At 51.1% G+C, this 23981-nt stretch overlaps 1 protein-coding gene across 4 annotated transcripts in view; it reads right to left on the bottom strand.

The window, feature by feature from the left end:
• The window catches only part of vit (vitrin), a 163073-nt gene extending 145115 nt beyond the window's left edge, over positions 1 to 17958 (bottom strand). For all 4 annotated transcript variants that reach the window (XR_009514377.1, XM_059982195.1, XM_059982194.1 and 1 more), the window contains exon 1: positions 17734 to 17958. The gene's annotated coding sequence lies outside the window, so the exon portion shown is untranslated. The remainder of the gene's footprint in view (positions 1 to 17733) is intronic.
• Between the last annotated feature and the right edge of the window lie 6023 nt (positions 17959 to 23981).

The raw sequence follows: 23981 nt of genomic DNA on the forward strand, positions 1-23981 counted from the left end.
TATCCACAATGACCGTCAGCGAGGGGAGGTGTTATTTCCTATCCACAATGACCGTCAGCGAGGGGAGGTGTTGTTTCCTATCGACAATGACCGTCAGCGAGGGGAGATGTTATTTCCTATCCACACTGACCGTCAGCGAGGGGAGGTATTGTTTCATATCCACAATGACCGTCAGCGAGGGGAGGTGTTATTTCATATCCACACTGACCGTCAGCGAGGGGAGGTGTTGTTTCCTATCCACAATGACCGTCAGCGAGGGGAGGTGTTGTTTCCTATCGACACTGACCGTCAACGAGGGGAGGTGTTGTTTCCTATCCACAATGACCGTCAGCGAGGGGAGGTGTTGTTTCCTATCCACACTGACCGTCAGCGAGGGGAGGTGTTATTTCCTATCCACAATGACCGTCAGCGAGGGGAGGTGTTATTTCCTATCCACACTGACCGTCAGCGAGGGGAGGTGTTATTTCCTATCCACACTGACCGTCAGCGAGGGAAGGTGTTATTTCATATCCACACTGACCGTCAGCGAGGGGAGGTGTTATTTCCTATCCACACTGACCGTCAGCGAGGGAAGGAGTTATTTCCTATCCACACTGACCGTCAGCGAGGGGAGGTGTTATTTCCTATCCACACTGACCGTCAGCGAGGGGAGGTGTTATTTCCTATCGACACTGACCGTCAGCGAGGGGAGGTGTTATATCCTATCCACAATGACCGTCAGCGAGGGGAGATGTTATTTCCTATCCACACTGACCGTCAGCGAGGGGAGGTGTTATTTCCTATCGACAATGACGTTCAGCGAGGGGAGTTGTTATTTCATATCCACACTGACCGTCAGCGAGGGGAGATGTTATGTCCTATCCACACTGACCGTCAGTGAGGGGAGGTGTTGTTTCCTATCTACACTAACCGTCAGCGAGGGGAGATGTTATTTCCTATCCACAATGACCGTCAGCGAGGGGAGATGTTATTTCCTATCCACACTGACCGTCAGTGAGGGGAGGTGTTATTTCCTATCCACACTGACCGTCAGCGAGGGGAGCTGTTATTTCCTATCTACACTGACCGTCAGCGAGGGGAGATGTTATTTCATATCCACACTGACCGTCAGTGAGGGGAGGTGTTGTTTCCTATCCACAATGACCGTCAGCGAGGGGAGGTGTTATTTCCTATTCACACTGACCGTCAGCGAGGGGAGATGTTATTTCCTATCCACACTGACCGTCAGTGAGGGGAGGTGTTGTTTCCTATCCACACTGACCGTCAGCGAGGGGAGGTGTTATTTCCTATCCACACTGACCGTCAGCGACGGGAGATGTTATTTCCTATCCACAATGCCCGTCAGCGAGGGGAGGTGTTGTTTCCTATCCACACTGACCGTCAGCGAGGGGAGATGTTATTTCCTATCGACACTGACCGTCAGCGAGGGGAGATGTTATTTCCTATCCACACTGACCGTCAGTGAGGGGAGATGTTATTTCCTATCCACACTGACCGTCAGTGAGGGGAGGTGTTATTTCCTATCCACACTGACCGTCAGCGAGGGGAGATGTTATTTCCTATCCACACTGACCGTCAGCGAGGGGAGATGTTATTTCCTATCCACACTGACCGTCAGTGAGGGGAGGTGTTACTTCATATCCACACTGACCGTCAACGAGGGGAGGTGTTGTTTCCTATCGACAATGACCGTCAGCGAGGGGAGGTGTTATTTCCTATTCACACTGACCGTCAGCGAGGGGAGATGTTATTTCCTATCCACACTGACCGTCAGTGAGGGGAGGTGTTACTTCATATCCACACTGACCGTCAACGAGGGGAGGTGTTGTTTCCTATCGACAATGACCGTCAGCGAGGGGAGGTGTTATTTCCTATTCACACTGACCGTCAGCGAGGGGAGGTGTTATTTCCTATCCACACTGACCGTCAGCGAGGGGAGATGTTATTTGATATCCACACTGACCGTCAACGAGGGGAGGTGTTGTTTCCTATCGACAATGACCGTCAGCGAGGGGAGGTATTATTTCATATCCACAATGACCGTCAACGAGGGGAGGTGTTGTTTCCTATCGACAATGACCGTCAGCGAGGGGAGGTGTTATTTCATATCCACAATGACCGTCAACGAGGGGAGGTGTTGTTTCCTATCGACAATGACCGTCAACGAGGGGAGGTGTTGTTTCCTATCCACAATGACCGTCAGCGAGGGGAGGTGTTATTTCATATCCACAATGACCGTCAGCGAGGGGAGGTGTTATTTCCTATCCACAATGACCGTCAGCGAGGGGAGGTGTTGTTTCCTATCGACAATGACCGTCAGCGAGGGGAGATGTTATTCCATATCCACACTGACCGTCAGCGAGGGGAGGTGTTATTTCATATCCACACTGACCGTCAGTGAGGGGAGGTGTTATTTCCTATACCCACTGACCGTCAGCGAGGGGAGGTGTTGTTTCATATCCACAATGACCGTCAGCGAGGGGAGGTGTTGTTTCCTATCGGCACTGACCGTCAGCGAGTGGAGGTGTTATTTCATATCCACACTGACCGTCAGCGAGGGGAGGTGTTGTTTCCTATCCACAATGACCGTCAGCGAGGGGAGGTGTTGTTTCCTATCGACACTGACCATCAACGAGGGGAGGTGTTGTTTCCTATCCACAATGACCGTCAGCGAGGGGAGGTGTTGTTTCCTATCCACACTGACCGTCAGCGAGGGGAGGTGTTATTTCCTATCCACAATGACCGTCAGCGAGGGGAGGTGTTATTTCCTATCCACACTGACCGTCAGCGAGGGGAGGTGTTATTTCCTATCCACACTGACCGTCAGCGAGGGAAGGTGTTATTTCATATCCACACTGACCGTCAGCGAGGGGAGGTGTTATTTCCTATCCACACTGACCGTCAGTGAGGGGAGGTGTTGTTTCCTATCCACACTGACCGTCAGCGAGGGGAGGTGTTGTTTCCTATCAACACTGACCGTCAACGAGGGGAGGTGTTGTTTCCTATCGACACTGACCGTCAGCGAGGGGAGGTGTTGTTTCCTATCCACAATGACCGTCAGCGAGGGGAGGTGTTGTTTCCTATCGACACTGACCGTCAACGAGGGGAGGTGTTGTTTCCTATCCACACTGACCGTCAGTGAGGGGAGGTGTTGTTTCCTATCCACACTGACCGTCAGCGAGGGGAGGTGTTGTTTCCTATCAACACTGACCGTCAACGAGGGGAGGTGTTGTTTCCTATCGACACTGACCGTCAGCGAGGGGAGGTGTTGTTTCCTATCGACACTGACCGTCAGCGAGGGGAGATGTTGTTTCATATCCACACTGACCGTCAGCGAGGAGAGGTGTTATTTCCTATCCACAATGACCGTCAGCGAGGGGAGGTGTTGTTTCCTATCGACAATGACCGTCAGCGAGGGGAGATGTTATTTCATATCCACACTGACCGTCAGCGAGGGGAGGTGTTATTTCATATCCACACTGACCGTCAGTGAGGGGAGGTGTTATTTCCTATCCACACTGACCGTCAGCGAGGGGAGGTGTTGTTTCATATCCACAATGACCGTCAGCGAGGGGAGGTGTTGTTTCCTATCGACACTGACCGTCAGCGAGGGGAGGTGTTATTTCATATCCACACTGACCGTCAGCGAGGGGAGGTGTTGTTTCATATCCACACTGACCGTCAGCGAGGGGAGGTGTTGTTTCCTATCCACAATGACCGTCAGCGAGGGGAGGTGTTATTTCCTATTCACACTGACCGTCAGCGAGGGGAGGTGTTATTTCCTATCCACACTGACCGTCAGCGAGGGGAGATGTTATTTGATATCCACACTGACCGTCAACGAGGGGAGGTGTTGTTTCCTATCGACAATGACCGTCAGCGAGGGGAGGTGTTGTTTCCTATCGACAATGACCGTCAACGAGGGGAGGTGTTGTTTCCTATCCACAATGACCGTCAGCGAGGGGAGGTGTTATTTCATATCCACAATGACCGTCAGCGAGGGGAGGTGTTATTTCCTATCCACAATGACCGTCAGCGAGGGGAGGTGTTGTTTCCTATCGACAATGACCGTCAGCGAGGGGAGAAGTTATTTCATATCCACACTGACCGTCAGCGAGGGGAGGTGTTATTTCATATCCACACTGACCGTCAGTGAGGGGAGGTGTTATTTCCTATACCCACTGACCGTCAGCGAGGGGAGGTGTTGTTTCATATCCACAATGACCGTCAGCGAGGGGAGGTGTTGTTTCCTATCCACACTGACCGTCAGCGAGGGGAGGTGTTGTTTCCTATCCACACTGACCGTCAGTGAGGGGAGGTGTTGTTTCCTATCCACACTGACCGTCAGCGAGGGGAGGTGTTGTTTCCTATCGACACTGACCGTCAATGAGGGGAGGTGTTGTTTCCTATCGACAATGACCGTCAGCGAGGGGAGGTGTTATTTCCTATTCACACTGACCGTCAGCGAGGGGAGATGTTATTTCCTATCCACACTGACCGTCAGTGAGGGGAGGTGTTACTTCATATCCACACTGACCGTCAACGAGGGGAGGTGTTGTTTCCTATCGACAATGACCGTCAGCGAGGGGAGGTGTTATTTCCTATTCACACTGACCGTCAGCGAGGGGAGGTGTTATTTCCTATCCACACTGACCGTCAGCGAGGGGAGATGTTATTTGATATCCACACTGACCGTCAACGAGGGGAGGTGTTGTTTCCTATCGACAATGACCGTCAGCGAGGGGAGGTATTATTTCATATCCACAATGACCGTCAACGAGGGGAGGTGTTGTTTCCTATCGACAATGACCGTCAGCGAGGGGAGGTGTTATTTCATATCCACAATGACCGTCAACGAGGGGAGGTGTTGTTTCCTATCGACAATGACCGTCAACGAGGGGAGGTGTTGTTTCCTATCCACAATGACCGTCAGCGAGGGGAGGTGTTATTTCATATCCACAATGACCGTCAGCGAGGGGAGGTGTTATTTCCTATCCACAATGACCGTCAGCGAGGGGAGGTGTTGTTTCCTATCGACAATGACCGTCAGCGAGGGGAGATGTTATTTCATATCCACACTGACCGTCAGCGAGGGGAGGTGTTATTTCATATCCACACTGACCGTCAGTGAGGGGAGGTGTTATTTCCTATACCCACTGACCGTCAGCGAGGGGAGGTGTTGTTTCATATCCACAATGACCGTCAGCGAGGGGAGGTGTTGTTTCCTATCGGCACTGACCGTCAGCGAGGGGAGGTGTTATTTCATATCCACACTGACCGTCAGCGAGGGGAGGTGTTGTTTCCTATCCACAATGACCGTCAGCGAGGGGAGGTGTTGTTTCCTATCGACACTGACCGTCAACGAGGGGAGGTGTTGTTTCCTATCCACAATGACCGTCAGCGAGGGGAGGTGTTGTTTCCTATCCACACTGACCGTCAGCGAGGGGAGGTGTTATTTCCTATCCACAATGACCGTCAGCGAGGGGAGGTGTTCTTTCCTATCCACACTGACCGTCAGCGAGGGGAGGTGTTATTTCCTATCCACACTGACCGTCAGCGAGGGAAGGTGTTGTTTCCTATCCACAATGACCGTCAGCGAGGGGAGGTGTTGTTTCCTATCCACACTGACCGTCAGCGAGGGGAGGTGTTATTTCCTATCCACACTGACCGTCAGTGAGGGGAGGTGTTGTTTCCTATCCACACTGACCGTCAGCGAGGGGAGGTGTTGTTTCCTATCAACACTGACCGTCAACGAGGGGAGGTGTTGTTTCCTATCGACACTGACCGTCAGCGAGGGGAGGTGTTGTTTCCTATCCACAATGACCGTCAGCGAGGGGAGGTGTTGTTTCCTATCGACACTGACCGTCAACGAGGGGAGGTGTTGTTTCCTATCCACACTGACCGTCAGTGAGGGGAGGTGTTGTTTCTTATCCACACTGACCGTCAGCGAGGGGAGGTGTTGTTTCCTATCAACACTGACCGTCAACGAGGGGAGGTGTTGTTTCCTATCGACACTGACCGTCAGCGAGGGGAGGTGTTGTTTCCTATCGACACTGACCGTCAGCGAGGGGAGATGTTGTTTCATATCCACACTGACCGTCAGCGAGGAGAGGTGTTATTTCCTATCCACAATGACCGTCAGCGAGGGGAGGTGTTGTTTCCTATCGACAATGACCGTCAGCGAGGGGAGATGTTATTTCATATCCACACTGACCGTCAGCGAGGGGAGGTGTTATTTCATATCCACACTGACCGTCAGTGAGGGGAGGTGTTATTTCCTATCCACACTGACCGTCAGCGAGGGGAGGTGTTGTTTCATATCCACAATGACCGTCAGCGAGGGGAGGTGTTGTTTCCTATCGACACTGACCGTCAGCGAGGGGAGGTGTTATTTCATATCCACACTGACCGTCAGCGAGGGGAGGTGTTGTTTCATATCCACACTGACCGTCAGCGAGGGGAGGTGTTGTTTCCTATCCACAATGACCGTCAGCGAGGGGAGGTGTTATTTCCTATTCACACTGACCGTCAGCGAGGGGAGGTGTTATTTCCTATCCACACTGACCGTCAGCGAGGGGAGATGTTATTTGATATCCACACTGACCGTCAACGAGGGGAGGTGTTGTTTCCTATCGACAATGACCGTCAGCGAGGGGAGGTATTATTTCATATCCACAATGACCGTCAACGAGGGGAGGTGTTGTTTCCTATCGACAATGACCGTCAGCGAGGGGAGGTGTTATTTCATATCCACAATGACCGTCAACGAGGGGAGGTGTTGTTTCCTATCGACAATGACCGTCAACGAGGGGAGGTGTTGTTTCCTACCCACAATGACCGTCAGCGAGGGGAGGTGTTATTTCATATCCACAATGACCGTCAGCGAGGGGAGGTGTTATTTCCTATCCACAATGACCGTCAGCGAGGGGAGGTGTTGTTTCCTATCGACAATGACCGTCAGCGAGGGGAGATGTTATTTCATATCCACACTGACCGTCATCGAGGGGAGGTGTTATTTCATATCCACACTGACCGTCAGTGAGGGGAGGTGTTATTTCCTATACCCACTGACCGTCAGCGAGGGGAGGTGTTGTTTCATATCCACAATGACCGTCAGCGAGGGGAGGTGTTGTTTCCTATCGGCACTGACCGTCAGCGAGGGGAGGTGTTATTTCATATCCACACTGACCGTCAGCGAGGGGAGGTGTTGTTTCCTATCCACAATGACCGTCAGCGAGGGGAGGTGTTGTTTCCTATCGACACTGACCGTCAACGAGGGGAGGTGTTGTTTCCTATCCACAATGACCGTCAGCAAGGGGAGGTGTTGTTTCCTATCCACACTGACCGTCAGCGAGGGGAGGTGTTATTTCCTATCCACAATGACCGTCAGCGAGGGGAGGTGTTATTTCCTATCCACACTGACCGTCAGCGAGGGGAGGTGTTATTTCCTATCCACACTGACCGTCAGCGAGGGAAGGTGTTATTTCATATCCACACTGACCGTCAGCGAGGGGAGGTGTTATTTCCTATCCACACTGACCGTCAGTGAGGGGAGGTGTTGTTTCCTATCCACACTGACCGTCAGCGAGGGGAGGTGTTGTTTCCTATCGACACTGACCGTCAACGAGGGGAGGTGTTGTTTCCTATCGACACTGACCGTCAGCGAGGGGAGGTGTTGTTTCCTATCCACAATGACCGTCAGCGAGGGGAGGTGTTGTTTCCTATCGACACTGACCGTCAACGAGGGGAGGTGTTGTTTCCTATCCACACTGACCGTCAGTGAGGGGAGGTGTTGTTTCCTATCCACACTGACCGTCAGCGAGGGGAGGTGTTGTTTCCTATCAACACTGACCGTCAACGAGGGGAGGTGTTGTTTCCTATCGACACTGACCGTCAGCGAGGGGAGGTGTTGTTTCCTATCGACACTGACCGTCAGCGAGGGGAGATGTTGTTTCATATCCACACTGACCGTCAGCGAGGAGAGGTGTTATTTCCTATCCACAATGACCGTCAGCGAGGGGAGGTGTTGTTTCCTATCGACAATGACCGTCAGCGAGGGGAGATGTTATTTCATATCCACACTGACCGTCAGCGAGGGGAGGTGTTATTTCATATCCACACTGACCGTCAGTGAGGGGAGGTGTTATTTCCTATCCACACTGACCGTCAGCGAGGGGAGGTGTTGTTTCATATCCACAATGACCGTCAGCGAGGGGAGGTGTTGTTTCCTATCGACACTGACCGTCAGCGAGGGGAGGTGTTATTTCATATCCACACTGACCGTCAGCGAGGGGAGGTGTTATTTCATATCCACACTGACCGTCAGTGAGGGGAGGTGTTATTTCCTATCCACACTGACCGTCAGCGAGGGGAGATGTTATTTCCTATCGACACTGACCGTCAGCGAGGGGAGGTGTTGTTTCCTATCCACACTGACCGTCAGCGAGGGGAGGTGTTATTTCCTATCGACACTGACCGTCAGCGAGGGGAGGTGTTATTTCCTATCCACAATGACCGTCAGCGAGGGGAGGTGTTATTTCCTATCCATACTGACCGTCAGCGAGGGGAGGTGTTGTTTCCTATCCACACTGACCGTCAGCGAGGGGAGGTGTTATTTCATATCTACACTGACCATCAGCGAGGGGAGGTGTTGTTTCCTATCCACACTGACCGTCAGCGAGGGGAGGTGTTGTTTCCTATCCACACTGACCGTCAGCGAGGGGAGATGTTATTTCCTATCCACACTGACCGTCAGCGAGGGGAGGTGTTATTTCATATCCACACTGACCGTCAGCGAGGGGAGGTGTTGTTTCCTATCCACACTGACCGTCAGCGAGGGGAGGTGTTATTTCCTATCCACACTGACCGTCAGCGAGGGGAGGTGTTATTTCCTATCCACACTGACCGTCAGTGAGGGGAGGTGTTATTTCCTATCCACAATGACCGTCAGCGAGGGGAGGTGTTATTTCCTATCCACAATGACCGTAAGCGAGGGGAGGTGTTGTTTCCTATCCACACTGACCGTCAGCGAGGGGAGATGTTATTTCCTATCCACACTGACCGTCAGCGAGGGGAGATGTTATTTCCTATCCACACTGACCGTCAGCGAGGGGAGGTGTTATTTCCTATCCACACTGACCGTCAGCGAGGGGAGATGTTATTTCCTATCCACACTGACCGTCAGCGAGGGGAGATGTTATTTCCTACCCACACTGACCGTCAGCGAGGGGAGGTGTTATTTCCTATCGACACTGACCGTCAGCGAGGGGAGGTGTTATTTCCTATCGACAATGACCGTCAGTGAGGGGAGGTGTTGTTTCATATCCACACTGACCGTCAGCGAGGGGAGGTGTTGTTTCATATCCACACTGACCGTCAGCGAGGGGAGATGTTATTTCCTATCGACACTGACCGTCAGCGAGGGGAGGTGTTGTTTCATATCCACACTGACCGTCAGCGAGGGGAGGTGTTGTTTCATATCCACACTGACCGTCAGCGAGGGGAGATGTTATTTCCTATCCACAATGACCGTCAGCGAGAGGAGGTGTTATTTCCTATCCACACTGACCATCAGCGAGGGGAGGTGTTATTTCATATCCACACTGACCGTCAGCGAGGGGAGGTGTTATTTCCTATCCACAATGACCGTCAGCGAGGGGAGGTGTTATTTCCTATCCACAATGACCGTCAGCGAGGGGAGGTGTTGTTTCCTATCCACACTGACCGTCAGCGAGGGGAGGTGTTATTTCCTATCCACAATGACCGTCAGCGAGGGGAGGTGTTATTTCATATCCACACTGACCGTCAGCGAGAGGAGGTGTTATTTCCTATCCACACTGACCGTCAGCGAGGGGAGGTGTTATTTCCTATCCACACTGACCGTCAGCGCGGGGAGGTGTTGTTTCATATCCACACTGACCGTCAGCGAGGGGAGGTGTTATTTCCTATCCACAATGACCGTCAGCGAGGGGAGGTGTTGTTTCCTATCGACAATGACCGTCAGCGAGGGGAGATGTTATTTCATATCCACACTGACCGTCAGCGAGGGGAGGTGTTATTTCATATCCACACTGACCGTCAGTGAGGGGAGGTGTTATTTCCTATCCACACTGACCGTCAGCGAGGGGAGGTGTTGTTTCATATCCACAATGACCGTCAGCGAGGGGAGGTGTTGTTTCCTATCGACACTGACCGTCAGCGAGGGGAGGTGTTATTTCATATCCACACTGACCGTCAGCGAGGGGAGGTGTTGTTTCCTATCGACAATGACCGTCAGCGAGGGGAGGTGTTGTTTCCTATCCACAATGACCGTCAGCGAGGGGAGGTGTTGTTTCCTATCGACACTGACCGTCAACGAGGGGAGGTGTTGTTTCCTATCCACACTGACCGTCAGTGAGGGGAGGTGTTGTTTCCTATCCACACTGACCGTCAGCGAGGGGAGGTGTTGTTTCCTATCGACACTGACCGTCAACGAGGGGAGGTGTTGTTTCCTATCGACACTGACCGTCAGCGAGGGGAGGTGTTGTTTCCTATCCACACTGTCCATCAGTGAGGGGATGTGTTTTTTCCTATCCACACTGACCGTCAGCGAGGGGAGGTGTTGTTTCCTATCCACACTGACCGTCAGCGAGGGGAGGTGTTGTTTCCTATCGACACTGACCGTCAGCGAGGGGAGATGTTGTTTCATATCCACACTGACCGTCAGCGAGGGGAGGTGTTATTTCCTATCCACAATGGCCGTCAGCGAGGGGAGGTGTTGTTTCCTATCGACAATGACCGTCAGCGAGGGGAGATGTTATTTCATATCCACACTGACCGTCAGCGAGGGGAGGTGTTATTTCATATCCACACTGACCGTCAGTGAGGGGAGGTGTTATTTCCTATCCACACTGACCGTCAGCGAGGGGAGGTGTTGTTTCATATCCACAATGACCGTCAGCGAGGGGAGGTGTTGTTTCCTATCGACACTGACCGTCAGCGAGGGGAGGTGTTATTTCATATCCACACTGACCGTCAGCGAGGGGAGGTGTTATTTCATATCCACACTGACCGTCAGTGAGGGGAGGTGTTATTTCCTATCCACACTGACCGTCAGCGAGGGGAGGTGTTGTTTCATATCCACACTGACCGTCAGCGAGGGGAGGTGTTGTTTCCTATCGACAATGACCGTCAGCGAGGGGAGGTGTTGTTTCCTATCCACAATGACCGTCAGCGAGGGGAGGTGTTGTTTCCTATCGACACTGACCGTCAACGAGGGGAGGTGTTGTTTCCTATCCACACTGACCGTCAGTGAGGGGAGGTGTTGTTCCTATCCACACTGACCGTCAGCGAGGGGAGGTGTTGTTTCCTATCGACACTGACCGTCAACGAGGGGAGGTGTTGTTTCCTATCGACACTGACCGTCAGCGAGGGGAGGTGTTGTTTCCTATCCACACTGACTGTCAGGGAGGGGAGGTGTTGTTTCCTATCCACACTGACCGTCAGCGAGGGGAGGTGTTGTTTCCTATCCACACTGACCGTCAGCGAGGGGAGGTGTTGTTTCCTATCGACACTGACCGTCAACGAGGGGAGGTGTTGTTTCCTATCGACACTGACCGTCAGCGAGGGGAGATGTTGTTTCATATCCACACTGACCGTCAGCGAGGGGAGGTGTTATTTCCTATCCACAATGACCGTCAGCGAGGGGAGGTGTTGTTTCCTATCGACAATGACCGTCAGCGAGGGGAGATGTTATTTCATATCCACACTGACCGTCAGTGAGGGGAGGTGTTATTTCATATCCACACTGACCGTCAGTGAGGGGAGGTGTTATTTCCTATCCACACTGACCGTCAGCGAGGGGAGGTGTTGTTTCATATCCACAATGACCGTCAGCGAGGGGAGGTGTTGTTTCCTATCGACACTGACCGTCAGCGAGGGGAGGTGTTATTTCATATCCACACTGACCGTCAGCGAGGGGAGGTGTTGTTTCCTATCGACAATGACCGTCAGCGAGGGGAGGTGTTGTTTCCTATCCACAATGACCGTCAGTGAGGGGAGGTGTTATTTCCTATCCACACTGACCGTCAGTGAGGGGAGGTGTTGTTTCCTATCCACACTGACCGTCAGCGAGGGGAGGTGTTGTTTCCTATCGACACTGACCGTCAACGAGGGGAGGTGTTGTTTCCTATCGACACTGACCGTCAGCGAGGGGAGGTGTTGTTTCCTATCCACACTGACCGTCAGTGAGGGGAGGTGTTGTTTCCTATCCACACTGACCGTCAGCGAGGGGAGGTGTTGTTTCCTATCCACACTGACCGTCAGCGAGGGGAGGTGTTGTTTCCTATCGACACTGACCGTCAACGAGGGGAGGTGTTGTTTCCTATCGACACTGACCGTCAGCGAGGGGAAATGTTGTTTCCTATCCACACTGACCGTCAGCGAGGGGAGGTGTTGTTTCCTATCCACACTGACCGTCAGCGAGGGGAGGTGTTGTTTCCTATCGACAATGACCGTCAGCGAGGGGAGGTGTTGTTTCCTATCCACACTGACCGTCAGCGAGGGGAGATGTTGTTTCCTATCCACACTGACCGTCAGCGAGGGGAGGTGTTGTTTCCTATCGACACTGACCGTCAACGAGGGGAGGTGTTGTTTCCTATCGACACTGACCGTCAGCGAGGGGAGATGTTGTTTCCTATCCACACTGACCGTCAGCGAGGGGAGGTGTTGTTTCCTATCCACACTGACCGTCAGCGAGGGGAGGTGTTGTTTCCTATCCACACTGACCGTCAGCGAGGGGAGGTGTTATTTCCTATCCACACTGACCGTCAGCGAGGGGAGGTGTTATTTCATATCCACACTGACCGTCAGTGAGGGGAGGTGTTATTTCATATCCACACTGACCGTCAGTGAGGGGAGGTGTTATTTCCTATCCACACTGACTGTCAGCGAGGGGAGGTGTTGTTTCATATCCACAATGACCGTCAGCGAGGGGAGGTGTTGTTTCCTATCGACACTGACCGTCAGCGAGGGGAGGTGTTATTTCATATCCACACTGACCGTCAGCGAGGGGAGGTGTTGTTTCCTATCGACAATGACCGTCAGCGAGGGGAGGTGTTGTTTCCTATCCACAATGACCGTCAGCGAGGGGAGGTGTTGTTTCCTATCCACACTGACCGTCAGTGAGGGGAGGTGTTGTTTCCTATCCACACTGACCGTCAGCGAGGAGAGGTGTTGTTTCCTATCGACACTGACCGTCAACGAGGGGAGGTGTTGTTTCCTATCGACACTGACCGTCAGCGAGGGGAGGTGTTGTTTCCTATCGACACTGACCGTCAACGAGGGGAGGTGTTGTTTCCTATCGACACTGACCGTCAGCGAGGGGAGATGTTGTTTCCTATCCACACTGACCGTCAGCGAGGGGAGGTGTTGTTTCCTATCCACACTGACCGTCAGCGAGGGGAGGTGTTGTTTCCTATCCACACTGACCGTCAGCGAGGGGAGGTGTTGTTTCCTATCGACAATGACCGTCAGCGAGGGGAGGTGTTGTTTCCTATCCACACTGACCGTCAGCGAGGGGAGATGTTGTTTCCTATCCACACTGACCGTCAGCGAGGGGAGGTGTTGTTTCCTATCGACACTGACCGTCAACGAGGGGAGGTGTTGTTTCCTATCGACACTGACCGTCAGCGAGGGGAGATGTTATTTCCTATCCACACTGACCGTCAGCGAGGGGAGGTGTTGTTTCCTATCCACACTGATCGTCAGCGAGGGGAGGTGTTGTTTCCTATCCACACTGACCGTCAGCGAGGGGAGGTGTTGTTTCCTATCCACACTGACCGTCAGCGAGGGGAGGTGTTGTTTCCTATCCACACTGACCGTCAGCGAGGGGAGGTGTTGTTTCCTATCCACACTGACCGTCAGCGAGGGGAGATGTTGTTTCCTATCTACACTGACCGTCAGCGAGGGGAGGTGTTGTTTCCTATCCACACTGACCGTCAGCGAGGGGAGGTGTTGTTTCCTATCCACACTGACCGTCAGCGAGGGGAGGTGTTGTTTCCTATCGACAATGACCGTCAGCGAGGGGAGGTGTTGTTTCCTATCCACACTGACCGTCAGCGAGGGGAGATGTTGTTTCCTATCCACACTGACCGTCAGAGAGGGGAGGTGTTGTTTCCTATCCACACTGACCGTCAGCGAGGGGAGATGTTGTTTCCTATCTACACTGACCGTCAGCGAGGGTAGGTGTTGTTTCCTATCCACACTGACCGTCAGCGAGGGGAGGTGTTGTTTCCTATCCACACTGACCGTCAGCGAGGGGAGGTGTTGTTTCCTATCGACAATGACCGTCAGCGAGGGGAGGTGTTGTTTCCTATCCACACTGACCGTCAGCGAGGGGAGATGTTGTTTCCTATCCACACTGACCGTCAGTGAGGGGAGGTGTTGTTTCCTATCCACACTGACCGTCAGCGAGGGGAGGTGTTGTTTCCTATCCACACTGACCGTCAGCGAGGGGAGGTGTTGTTTCCTGTCGACACTGACCGTCAACGAGGGGAGGTGTTGTTTCCTATCGACACTGACCGTCAGCGAGGGGAGATGTTGTTTCCTATCCACACTGACCGTCAGCGAGGGGAGGTGTTGTTTCCTATCCACACTGACCGTCAGCGAGGGGAGGTGTTATTTCATATCCACACTGACCGTCAGCGAGGGGAGGTGTTATTTCATATCCACACTGACCGTCAGCGAGGGGAGGTGTTATTTCCTATCCACACTGACCGTCAGCGAGGGGAGATGTTGTTTCCTATCCACACTGACCGTCAGCGAGGGGAGGTGTTGTTTCCTATCCACACTGACCGTCAGCGAGGGGAGATGTTGTTTCCTATCGACACTGACCGTCAGCGAGGGGAGGTGTTGTTTCCTATCCACACTGACCGTCAGCGAGGGGAGGTGTTGTTTCCTATCCACACTGACCGTCAGCGAGGGGAGGTGTTGTTTCCTATCGACAATGACCGTCAGCGAGGGGAGGTGTTGTTTCCTATCCACACTGACCGTCAGTGAGGGGAGGTGTTGTTTCCTATCCACACTGACCGTCAGCGAGGGGAGGTGTTGTTTCCTATCCACACTGACCGTCAGCGAGGGGAGGTGTTGTTTCCTGTCGACACTGACCGTCAACGAGGGGAGGTGTTGTTTCCTATCGACACTGACCGTCAGCGAGGGGAGATGTTGTTTCCTATCCACACTGACCGTCAGCGAGGGGAGGTGTTGTTTCCTATCCACACTGACCGTCAGCGAGGGGAGGTGTTATTTCATATCCACACTGACCGTCAGCGAGGGGAGGTGTTATTTCCTATCCACACTGACCGTCAGCGAGGGGAGGTGTTGTTTCCTATCCACACTGACCGTCAGCGAGGGGAGATGTTGTTTCCTATCCACACTGACCGTCAGCGAGGGTAGATGTTGTTTCCTATCCACACTGACCGTCAGCGAGGGGAGGTGTTGTTTCCTATCCACACTGACTGTGGTGTCCCGAAGAGGAAGTCGAGAACCATTTGCAGAATTCTGGCTAATGTAATTCTTGTGTTTTCTAAAGGGGCATCCCTTTATCCTGAGGCAGTGCTCTCTGGTCCTAGATTCCCCTACATCATCTCCACACCCAATCAATCCAGTTCTCCTAGTTCATCAACACTTCCCAACCTAATACCATTGAAATAACCCAACTCCTTTCGCTTCTGACCAGTGGATAATTTCATATTAATTTATGTTACACGGCACCTGTTGTGGACCCACCTGCCTGCAGGTTTGTTGTCAAACTCTGAAGCCTCTTTGTGTTGTCCACACCCACCCATTTGTCCACAAGCTCAGACATCACATTCTGTTCCTGCACCTCGATCATGGATATGTCTAATGAATATGTGGATATGTGTGGGAGAGTCCTGGGGTGGCGAGTGCTGGTGGGGATGTCGGGCGGCGGGGGGAATAGATTACCATCCAAATATACCTGGGGCAGCAAGCGTAGTGTAGCAGTTAAGGTAATACTGTTACCATGCCAGTGACTCCGGTTCAGTTCCCACTACTCTCTCTAAGGAGTCTGTACGTCTCCCCTGGATCCCGAGTTTCCTCCTATCAGGTTACATGGCTGTAACTGGGTAGCGCAGGCTCATTGAGCCGTAAGGGCCTGTTACTAGCTGTATCTCCAAATAGGGGTGTACGTGGTGTGCAGGGAGGGGTAACACCTCTGGTGGCTGGCTTGTCATTGCTCTGCCCAGGGGCAGTTCGTCCACCTTTGAACCCCCTGCCACCCAGCTCTCACTCGTGGCTCCAGATAACTGCAACCTGCAGCCCCGGTGAGATACCCCGGCAAGCGGACTGGGTGGATGAGATCCAACAGCCAAGAAGGCCTCCTGGAGAGTGAAGGGATGAAAGGCACATCACGGTCACGGCTGTTCTGCCGCCAATCTCCAATGGTGACGATGTTTTGTACCACTGGATCAAGGTTCCTGAGGCCGAGAAATGGAATTGCCCCTGTGCAATGGCTTTTTCCCCTTTCAACTCCTCCGGCACAGGTTAAGTCACTGTCGGACAAGCAACACAGCTCTAAATAAAAATAAATAATTGCCCTGCGGGCCAGCACAGACGCAGTGGGCCAAACTGGCTCCTTCCATTTTAAAAAAGATTATGGAAATAAGCAGGGGAATGTGACTGACAGGATTATGGGCCAGATCCCACAAGAGGTACAGTATGATTGTCGAAGGACGAAGGCAGCTGAGGGAAATCGGGGCGTGGATGGTTTTAAGGGATGTCTCCCGGGGCCCTGCTGAACCCAGAACAAAAGATATTCGGGCCACAATGGGTCGGGACAGTAGTGGTTGGGGGAAACCACATGAGAAAGTTTACATTGAGCCTGAGATATAAATAATTTAGTATTGTCATTCAGTATAATGAAGGTGACAACGCCCATTCACTCATCCCGTGATTTAATCGCTTCTTTCGATTGCTGATCTCCGCCCACCCTCCCCTATTTCGCCTGCATAACTTTGAGAGGCCTTTCAAAACTTTTGGAGAGTGTTTCTTTAAATTGTTGCAAGCAGCTAACAACGTTTGGTTCTTACAAAATCTTGATTCTGCTAAGATTTGCTTCAACACAGCCAAAAAAAAATTTCAAGTGAATATTATTCTTTCAAGATATAATTTTCATTCCTACGGTTACAGTTTTAAGTTATGTCTATTGTCGTTTCCAGAGTTAACTACAATCGAATGTAATAAAATGATCAAAATAAAATTGCTGTCGTCGGAACGTCGCCCAGATGCTGCAGTACTGCTCACGGCCAGGGTGTGGCGCATTTCCCCACGATTAACTCGGCAGTCAAGTTCAATAATTCCCAGACTCTCAATAAAATTGTTGGCTACAGGCAAATTTATTCCTGTCGGTACTGGTTCCTCCGACCTACGGGATTTTTTTTTTGTTCGGATCTGTGTATTTCTCAATTAATGCAATGTGCAGCAGGAAGCAAAAATGATTAACATTTTGTTTAACTGAACCGGTGCACAGACACTGAAATTCATATACAAAATGATGGGGGAACTCAGAGGGTCAGGCAGCGTCTATGGAGGGGAATAAACATTTCGGACCGAGACCCTTCGTGCAGAGAAACTCTCACACCGCAGGGGTACAAATATCTCTCTCTCTCACACACACACACACACAGTAACATCAGGTGCACTATTAAAGTACTATTTATCTGACCAATAACTTACCAGCAAGTAGTTTCAAGGAGGAATAACCGAGGCGAGTGACAGATACTTGAGGTCTCAGTCTCTCTCACAGGCGAGGCCGGATTAAGGGGAATACTGAACTTGAAGGAACGATGCGAGTGGAAGTCGCCCTCGGCAGTGCAGCGCTCTGTCCCCGGGGAACCGTCCAGATTATCACCTCGGCGCAGATCCCCGGCGCTGCGAGGACTTTGTGTGTCTGCGAGTGAATGCGAGGTGGGAGGAGAAGACGCGGGGAGGGTAGCGAGGGGCGGGCTGCAGCGGCAGTAACAGTAGAGAGTGGCCGGAAAACTCACAGAGATGCAGAAAAGTTAATTTAATCCCTCCGTGTTAAATTAGTTTTAAATAGTGCCCCCCCCCCACCGTCCTAGGAAACAAGTCAACTCGTTGAAAACTTGTTTGCAGCAGCATCACAGACACCTAGGTTCAGAAATGCATAAATTTACAAGATAGTGCATGTATTTATTTATGTCAGTTACTGTGTTTTCTCTCTTTGCATTGTACGACAAACACAAGGGATTCTCCCGATGCTGGAAATCCGAGCAACACACTCAAAATACTGGAGGAACTCAGCAGGCCGGGCAGCATCGAGGGAGGCCAGGGTTCCTTTAAGCACCCCAATCAAATCTAGTTCATTGCACAACACCCAATGCAGAATAGTTTTTCCCTTAAAGGGTCCAACCACGAGCTGCTCCAGAAAGTCTTCTTGTAGGTGCTCCATGAACTCCCTCTGCATGGACCTGATTTTCCCAAAATGTCTGTATATTGAAACTTTTATAACATTAGCCCTTTTCCATCTCCCATTGCAATTTGTAGCCCACATCCTGGCTACAGTTCAGAGACCTGTACATAACTCCCATCAGGGTCTTAACTCTACCCACAAGGATTCTACATCTTTCAACCCAATATCACCGCTTTCTAAGCATTTAATTTCATTTTTTACCAACAGAGAAAGGCCATCCCTATACATACCTGCCTGTCCTTTCGATACAAGGTGTATCCTTGGATGTTCAGCTCCCAACTATGATCTTCTTTCAGCCACGGCTCACTGATGCCCACAACGTCACACCTGCCAATCTCTAACTGTGCCACAAGTCCATCTACCTTATTCTGTAGACGGCATGCATTCAAATATAACATCTCCAGTCCTGTATTCATTGCCCTTTTCAATTTTGCCTACTTTAACTCATCCCATTGACTGCCTTATCATCTGCCTGCCCTTCACACTGCACCTAGCTATATAACCATCCCCAGCTCTTCTCTCCGGTTTCCAACCCCTCCCCCACAGCTCTCGCAAACCTGCCCACAAGGTCCCCCTCGAGTTCAGATGTAACCCGTCCTTTTGTACAGCTCATACTTTCCCCGGAAGAGATCCCAATTAACCCTCTCCCGCTGCACCAGTTCCTCAGCCATGCATTCATCTTCCAGATCATTCTATTCTTGCCCTCCCAGGCACGTGGCACAGGCAGCAATCCAGAGATTACTACCCTGGAGGTCCTGCTATTCAGCTTTCTACATCATTCCATATATTATCTCTCAGGACCTCCTCCCAGTTCCTAACTCAGTCATTGGTACCAATATGTATCACAATTTCTGGCTGTTCGCTCTCCCCCTTTTAGCATGCTGTGGACCCAATCCAAGACATCCCTGCCTTGGCAACCGGGAGGCAACATACCATATGGGTTTCTTTATCACATCCACTGAAACTTCTGTCTTGTACCCCTGCGCCACAGGGGTACCCTGCACTGGCTGCCTATTCCCTTCTCTCTCCTGACAGTCACCCAGGTACCTGCTTCCTGCAACTTAGGGGTGACAACCTCCCCGTAGCTCCTATCACCTTCTTGTTCTTCACTGTGAGCCGAAGGTCCTCGAGCTGCAGTTCCAGTTCCTTAACCCGGTCTCTGAGAAGCTGCAGTTCGGTGCCCTTCATGCTGATGTGGTTATCCGGGAGGCTGGAGATCTGGAGTCCCCTCATCTCACACCAAGAAAATACCACTAATTCTAGACCCACTCTCAGCACACGAGCTACCTCAATGCACAATGTAATGATCTAATCTGTCTGAACAGTATGCAAGACCAGCTTTTCACTGCAATTTGCTGCATACGACAATAATAAACCAATTCTAATTCCAACAGGGTTTACCTTAGACTATTCCAACACCAGCAGAGAGCCTTACCTTCAGATATAGCTTGAACTGAGTAGTTTGAAATCCATTTAAAAATAAACCACACCAAGTGTTAGAGAAATCTATCACATCTAATTAGTGGTTGGAGTGTCCCACTGCACTAAATAATGTGTTCACGGTTTGAATTTATAATTTAAATCAAAATACATTAACTTAGCATTTATTCCTTCAATTAAATCTATAAATACAACCATGGGATTCTTCAGTCATGTGTGTGTATGCTGAGAATCATCAGATCCCATAGAACGAGAAGTGTCCTTTCAGCCCATTCGTGTAATGCTGGTCCTGCTAAATCCTACTGCCCATTGCCCCATTCTTCCCATCCTCTACTGCTCATTCCCCCATTCTTCCCCATCTACTGCTCATTGCCCCATTCTTCCCCATCTACTGCTCATTGCCCCATTCTTCCCATCTTCTACTGCTCATTCCCCATTCTTCCCCATCTTCCTCTACTGCCCATTCCCCCATTGTTCCCCATATTCCTCTACCCATTGCCCCATTCTTCCCCATTTTCCTCAACTGCCCATTGCCCCATTCTTCCCCATCTTTCTCAATTGCCCATTGCCCCATTCTTCCCCATCTGCCCATTGCCTCATTCTTCCCCATCTTCCTCAACTGCCCATTGCCCCATTCTTCCCCATCTTCTACTGCTCATTCCCCCATTCTTCCCCATCTTCTACTGCCCATTGCCCCATTCTTCCCATCTTCTACTGCCCATTGCCCCATTCTTCTCCATCTTCCTCTACTGCCCATTGCCCCATTCTTCTCCATCTTCCTCTACTGCCCATTGCCCCATTCTTCCCCATCTTCCTCTACTGCCTATTGCCCCATTCTTCCCATCTTCTACTGCTCATTCCCCCATTCTTCCCCATCTTCCTCCACTGCCCATTGCCCTATTCTTCCCCATCTTCTTCCACTGCCCATTGCCCTATTCTTCCCCATCTTCTACTGCTCATTTCCCCATTCTTCACCATCTTCTACTGCTCATTGCCCCATTCTTCCCCATCTTTCTCAATTGCCCATTGCCCCATTCTTCCCCATCTGCCCATTGCCCCATTCTTCCCCATCTTCTACTGCTCATTCCCCCATTCTTCCCCATCTTCTACTGCCCACTGCCCCATTCTTCTCCATCTTCCTCTACTGCCCATTGCCCCATTCTTCTCCATCTTCCTCTACTGCCCATTGCCCCATTCTTCCCCATCTTCCTCTACTGCCTATTGCCCCATTCTTCCCATCTTCTACTGCTCATTCCCCCATTCTTCCCCATCTTCCTCCACTGCCCATTGCCCTATTCTTCCCCATCTTCTTCCACTGCCCATTGCCCTATTCTTCCCCATCTTCTACTGCTCATTTCCCCATTCTTCACCATCTTCTACTGCTCATTCCCCCATTCTTCACCATCTTCCTCCACTGCTCATTCCCCCATTCTTCCCATCTTCCTCTACTGCCCATTGCCCCATTGTTCCCCATATTCCTCTACTGCCAATTGCCCCATTCTTCCCCATCTTCTACTGCTCATTCCCCCACTCTTCCCATCTTCCTCTACTGCCCATTGCCCCATTGTTCCCCATATTCCTCTACTGCCCATTGCCCCATTCTTCCCCATCTTCTACTGCTCATTCCCCCACTCTTCCCATTTTCCTCTACTGCCCATTGCCCCATTCTTCCCATCCTAGAAGATAGGCAACTACAAACTAATTAATTTGCTATCACTTGTCAGGATGTGACTGGGATCCATTACAAAGAATGTGGTAACAAGACACTTTAAAAAATTACAAATTGACTTTGATTTTGATAGGGGATATAATGATAACTGGAAGGGTAGGTACTGTACAATGGTTGGCTGTAGCCTGAATGAATCTTCAAAGGGCATTCCACCAAAGTTATAGAACCATAGTGTAGGGAGAGAGAATAAGATGGATGGAGGGCTGATAAGTAAGAGTAATTGCCCCACTAAACTCATATCTGCATACCTTGACTCTGTTTTATCCCCCCTGGTTCAGTCCCCTCCCACCTACATCTGTGACACTTCACATGCTCTGGATCTTTTCAATGATTTAAAGTTCCCTGGTCCCCATCATCTTATTTTCACAATGGATGTCCAGTCCCTGTACACTTCTATCTCCAACCAGCAAGGCCTCAAAGCTCTCTGTTTCTTTCTGGACACCAGACCCGACCAGTTCCCCTCCACCACCAATCTCCTTCGTCTGGCAGAACTTGATCTCACTCTTAATAATTTCTCTTTTGGGTCCTCCCACCTCCTTCATGCAAAAGGTGTAGCCATGGACACTCGCATGGGTCCCAGCTCTGGTTGTCGGCTACATGGAACAGTCTATGTCCAAGCCTACGCTAATGACTGTCCCACACTTTGCATACACTACATTGGCAACTGCGTTGGTGCTGCTTCCTGCACCCGTGCTGAGCTCGTCGATTTCATCCACTTTGCCTCTAACTTCCACCCTGCCCTCAAATTCACCTGGTCCATTTCTGACACCTTCCTCCCCCTTTCTCAATCTCACTGTCCCTATCTTCAGAGACAGCTTATCCACTGATATATATTATAAACCAACAGACTCTCACAGCTACCTGGACTATACCTCGTCCCACCCATACTTGTAAAAACGCCATCCCCTTCTCTCAATTCATCCATCTCCACTGCATCTGCTCTCAGGATGAGGCTTCTCAGTCTGGAATGAAGGAGGTGTCCTCCTTTTACAAAGGAAGTGTAAAATTGCCCCATTCTTCCCCATCTTCTACTGCTCATTCCCCCATCACCATCCTCCACCATCAACGCTGCCCTCAACCGCAAATCTTCCATTTCACACACTTCTACTCTTACCCCATCCTCCCGCCAGGGTTTCTCTTGTCCTCACCTACCACCCTCTCAGCCTTCGCGTCCAGCACATACTTCTCAGAAACTTCCACCAGCTGCAACTGGATCCCACCACGAAACACATCTTCCCCCAACCCTACTTCCTGCTTTCCACAGGGATTGCTCCCTATGTGACTCCCTAAGTCCATTCGGCCCTCCTCACTGACCTCCCTCCTGGCACTTATTCTTGCAAGTGGAACAAGTGCTACACCTGCCCCTGCACCTCCTCCCTCACCACCATTCAGGGCTCCAATTGGTCCTTCCAGGTGAGGTGACATTTCACCTGTGACTCTGTTGGGGTCATTTACTGTATCTGGTGCTCCCGGTGTGGCCTGTGTATTGATGAGACCCAACGTAGATTGGGAGACCGCTTCGCCAAGCATCTACACTCCATCTGCCAGAACAAGTGGGATCTCCCAGTACCACCCACTTTAGGTCCACTTTCTATTCCCATTCCGATATGTCCATCCATGGCCTTCTCCACTGTCGTGATGAGGCCACACTTAGATTGGAGGAACAACACCTGTTTGGGCAGCCTCCAACCTGATGGCATGAACATCGATTTCTCAAACTTCCGGTAATGACTCCACCTCCGTCCCTTCACCATTTCCCACCCCCTTGTCCCTCTCTCATGTTACCTCCTTGCCTGTCCATCACCTCCTTCTGGTGCTCCTCTCCCCTTTTTCTTTCTTCCATGGCCTTCTGTCTCTTTCACCAATCAACTTCCCAGCTCTTCACTTCATCCCTCCCCCTCCAAGTTTCACCCATCCCCTTGTGTTTCTCTCTTCTCTCGACCCACCTTTCAAATCTACTCCTCAGCATTTTTTCTCCTGTCCTGCCGAAAGGTTTCAGCCCAAAATGTCGACTGTGCTTTTTTCCTGGCCTGCTGAGTCCCTCCAGCTTTTTGCATGTGTGTTACTTGGATTTCCAGCATCTGTAGATTTTGAGTAGGAATAATTGGCTCATTTTCAGGTCAGTATTTCTCCACAGATGAATCAGAGCTGTTTAAATTGGTAAATTGGTTAATTATTGTCATATGCACAGGAGGTGCAATGAAAAACATTTGTTTTACATGTCGTTCATACAGATCAGTTCATCACAGGAGTATGGAGAGAAGAACAGTAACAGAGTGCAGAATAAAGTGTTACAGTCACAGAGAGAGTGCATACAGGCAG

The sequence above is a fragment of the Hypanus sabinus genome, chromosome 10 (assembly GCF_030144855.1).
Source record: "Hypanus sabinus isolate sHypSab1 chromosome 10, sHypSab1.hap1, whole genome shotgun sequence".
Lineage (NCBI taxonomy): Eukaryota > Metazoa > Chordata > Chondrichthyes > Myliobatiformes > Dasyatidae > Hypanus > Hypanus sabinus.